Source organism: Triticum urartu, chromosome 5 (genome assembly GCF_003073215.2).
Source record: "Triticum urartu cultivar G1812 chromosome 5, Tu2.1, whole genome shotgun sequence".
NCBI lineage: Eukaryota > Viridiplantae > Streptophyta > Magnoliopsida > Poales > Poaceae > Triticum > Triticum urartu.
In genome coordinates, this window is record NC_053026.1 from 51,516,443 (window position 1) to 51,521,367 (window position 4,925).

The window sequence follows — 4,925 nt, forward strand, 5'->3', positions numbered from 1 at the left end:
GAGACCGGCGGATGATCTAGATAGCTGCAAGCAAGCGGCTCAGAGATGAATAGTTTGTAGTATGATAGGATGCACTCCTATAACTTTGGCATGGTAGGCTTAAGAGGCATCGGGAGCTTAGAGCTTCTCCAACCGTTGGTCTCTCAGGAGGCGTTAAAAATCGCCTCTTGGGGGCGTACCGGCACAAACCGTGTGCTGGGGACGTGATGCCCGTCCAGTCACGGCGCCCACGTTTTTTTTTTGAAAATTTAAATTCCGATACAAACACGGCGCAAATTCAATCAAACTTCAACGAGTTCGTACATATTTAAAATATTTTACAAAAAAGAAAAAAATGCTACTAGGCTGCTCCTCGCCGCTCCTCACCGCCCGCCGCCCTTACAGTTCTACATGCCGAGGAGGCTGTAGAACCGCGTGTAGTCGCCGCCGCCGCCGCCGCCGTCGTCACCTCCTCCGCGGCCGCCATCCCTGTTGCAACCCTCCCCCGGTTGGCGCGGCGCGTTGGACGGTCCGGGGGCGTCCTCGTCGTCGTCGCTGTCGAGGATCACGACGCCGTGCTCGTCCTCACGCCCACGTTTGCGGGCGGCTATCTCCTTCAGGGCCCGGCGCTGTCCACCATAGGGCGTCCTCGTCGGAGAAGCCACGCCGGGCTATCTCCTCGTACTCCGCGGGGAGGCCGGGCTCCGGCTTCGGCCTGACGAGGACGGGGCGGCCAGAGGCGGGGGCGGAGTCGTCGATGCGGACGCCAGAGCTGCGGGTGCGCGCGCTGACAGGCGTGTCCTGCGGCTTCGGCTTGACGAGGCGGAGGCAGGGAGAGTCGGACGAGCGGCCGGACGAGGAGGAGGACTTCCCCGGGTCCATGCGCCTCGGCGTCCACGAGCTCCCACGCCGGCGAGAGATGGACGGGGGAGCGGGGTACTCCAGCCTCGGCGTGTTGCCGCCCTCGATGTACTCGAGGACGGCCTCCAGCGTGCGGCCGGGCACGCCCCACCATTGGCGCCGGCCTTCGGAGTTGAGCCTGCCGGAGGGCACGACACCGTTGGTGGCCCCGAACTGCTCGGCGTGGCGGCGGCGGAAGTAGGGCTCCTAGAGCGGGCTGTCGGGGACGTACCGTGGACCTTTCCTCGCCGCCCGCGGCAGAGAGGCGCGGATACGTGCGATCTCCACACGCCGCGCCGCCCCGGTGGGCGGCTGTGGCACCGGGAACCCGCCGGCGCTGATCCTCCACGACCCGGGCACCCGCATGTCCGGCGGGACCGGGTACCCGGCCTCAAAAAGGAGCCGAGTTTCGTCCTCGTGAAGGTGGCGGCGACCGAAGCCGTTCGCCGCCGCGCCGTCGCTTGGGAAGCGCTCGGCCATGCTTTGAACTGGAGACGGCGAGAGGAGAGGGAGGAAAAGGGGAGAAATGGCGCGTTGGCGGTGGAGACTCTGTGCGTGTCACCGGCGCGCTGGCGGACGAGGGGACGCGCGTCGTCCGGTCTTCACTGCGCCGCCCGTGAGGCATCAATGGAGGAGGCTGACCGGCGCGGCAGCGCGCGGCAGATTTGGCATTGATTCGCCGCGGGAACGAGGCGATGAGGACGACGAAGCGGCGAGAAGAGAGACAAGTCGCTGGCAAGGAGGGCCCGCGACTGTTTCGTGCCAAAAATGATTCGCCCGGCGCCCCCGAGCGTCCCCCAGCGCGCCGGGTTCGGGTTTGGTCCGCCGGCGTCAATTTTGGCCCGAGCCGGCGAAAAATGGGTTTTTGGAGACACGACTGGGCCGATTTTTCAACGCCGGCGGCCGAAAAGTCGCCTGGAGGGCCTTGTTGGGGGCGCGACCGAAAATGCTTTTAGGCATCACAATATCAAAGCGATATGGAACGAGAGAGACGCTTGTGTCTTCCGCCATAAAAGTACACCATCACCAATCCTTCTAAATGCAATCGTTGACGAAGCTAAGCTTTGAGTTACCGCGGATGAAAAACACTAGGGCTTATTGTATTGTGCGAGTAATTGGCATGGCTTTTTTTTTCTCTATTGAGGGCTTTGTAACAATCTAAAAACTTTTCTCTCCCTTATTTAACGAATGAGGAAAATCTTTTACCTTCATTTCGAAAAATAATAATATCAAAGCAATATTTTCACCAAGCCACTTCATGATTAATCCCTATACCCTATAAACATAGTGATGTACAGTATCAATTACAGCATGTAAGGGCATCTCCAATAGTAACCCACAAAAAATCTTCCGCATCCGTCCGTGGACAGGGAGAATCAATCCGCGGACATGGATGCGGGAGGCAGCCATCTAACACTAACCGCATACATTTCAAACTATTTTTCAGCAAACCGGATGAAATTTATGCAATCATGGGCGGATTTCGTACAGACATTATGGATTTCATACAAACATGGCAAATTTAACTACATTTTAAACATTCAAAAAAAAAGCGTCCCTAAACCTATCCTACGGCGGTGGCGCCTAGCGTCCAAACCGGTGTCGTCCTCCTTCTATCGTCTTCATGAGCACCGGCGATAAAACCGATGAAGTGAAGGTACATATTGTCTCCGGTGATGAAGTGAAGCCTGTACCGACGCAGACGGGGTCCATCGGGCCGGCGTCCATGTGCTCCTGCTTCTGCTCCGGCGGTAGGCTGAACAGCTCCTTGCAAGCGTCCATCATCTCGCTCGGAGAGCCTTGGGTACCCCATGGTTGATCACCTTCATCATGGATCTTATATTTATTATCCAGACTTGAGAATCGATCTATACGTGTTTAGCGTTTGGGTCGTACGTATCATGAAGAAGCCCCAATCTTGCCACGCCCGGCCGAGGTGCCGGATCGCCTGCGACCGCTCCCCGGCTTCGCCGTTGAGGAGGACGGCCAAGTCGACGACGGGGATGCCATCCTCACTACACGCTCCACTGGGTTGGCCAGGGGAGCGAGGAGGAGAGGCCATGATTGTGCAGTGGAGGCATGGCAGAGTGAAGATCTGTGGCAGTCATGCAGGTGGCTGCCGTGGCTTAATTTGCTGGTCCACCTCCTGTCGTCCATGCATGGTTCCGTGCTCGTGCTGGACATGGCAAGTTTAGCTCGTTTGGCTCTTGTTCAGATCTTTTTCGGGTGCGGTCATGTCTATCGCAACTGCTCACGGCACATGTGAGTGAATGCAATCACGTACAAAGCCTCTTTTTTTTCAACGCCGAGATATAGAAAGCCTCCATTAATTGTTCTGAACTTCCAGGGACTTGATGTCACCCTCCTCAAACAAATTCGTCTAGTACTCACTCCATCCCAAAATATAAGAATATTTTTAACACTAGCATAGTGTCAAAAACGTTCTTATATTCTGGAATAGAGGGAGTACTATATATCCATGTTCATTGTGCGCACTTGCTTCTTCTCCACAGATTATTTTTCGTTGAACGCACTTGTTTCGTATGTGGTCTACGCTACAACGACCGGAGTACCAATCGTTGTTCAAGGCGGTGTGTACGCGGTTGGAGCATGCGGCTATGGAAGTTTTTTTCCAACATGGGTGGCATCACAACCTCCGAATCGATCTACCTTTATTTTTGACATAGGCATAGTGTCGGTCTGTACGACTCTACTGTTGTCGACTTGTTATTTTTGTTACTTTTTCCTTTTGATAGGCTTTTGTTGTTTGGTTGTGTGCATCCTAATTATGCAGAGGTCGGATGGTATTCATGATGTTTTGTATTCGCTTGATGCTACATTTTGAGTTAATAAAAAACGCCCTTTATTGAAAAATATATCCATGCCCATACAACTGGAGTACCCTGACTACAGATTCTGAATAATTGCAAGGAATCAAATAGTACATCCACATTAATTTCATGTCAATTTCGAACTCTTTCCAGTCCATATAAGAGAAGGGAGGCTGCAAGCATGCAGTTCAGAGATGAATAGTTCGTACGTACCACCATATGATGCACTTCCATAACTTCTGCATGGTAGGCTTCGGAGGCATCGGGAGCTCGTGCATTACATTGTGACAATACCGTTCTGATGAAGCCACTTCATGACTGATGCCTGTACTCTAAAGACATAGTGATGTACCAATTACAGGCATGTAAGACAATATGCCAATGGCTATCAAGCTCTTTCTGGCATTAAGCACCAAAACGACAAGCATCGCAATACAAATTAGAAGCTCTTGACAGAACAGTGGGACATGCAATGAAATATGGAGCCAAAAGGTTTTGAGATGAAGTGGCTCCTTGAGACTTATGCTTATATGATGTTTCTGACGATGATGCACCAACTGAGGTAGAGTAAGAAATGTCATTTTAGGGACACATACGTACAGGTCCAGATGGTTCCCGAGAGACATGTCTAGAATTTTCACTGGATCAGTTGATGAATTACTCAGATAGGGCTCCTAGTCACCCCAAAGAGGAATAACCATTAGCCCTGTTCCTCCTGATGCGTCTAGATTGTTGTTTTTTATACAAATTGCATAATCCTTTGCAAGTTATCTACTTTAGTAGTATCAGTTTGGCTTTGTGATTTTGATATTCACTTCAACGGCACAACATGTTGAAACCGCAGCCCTCTAGCTAAACTCTTCTCTCACTCGAACGGAGGTGAAAAAAAACCAGTGAACACACGATTTTCTGGCCGGCGACGAACGCCGCCACGGGCGCTCAAACGCCCCAATCTTTTCTTCTTTACAATGGCTATATGGCTTACACTCGGCTCCCCTTGATCAATACATCAGAAGGCCTTTTATACCCGGCTGCACACACAGCATCCGGCCACCACACCGGCCACTAACTGCATGTACGCACGACCTAGTCTAGCTAACAAACTCATTAAGCCAGCTACATGCACAGCATCCATATCCATGATGCATGCAAGCACTAACCAACTAACTACAGTGCATGCACGTACACAAGAGACCCGGCCATACGGGCTAGCTA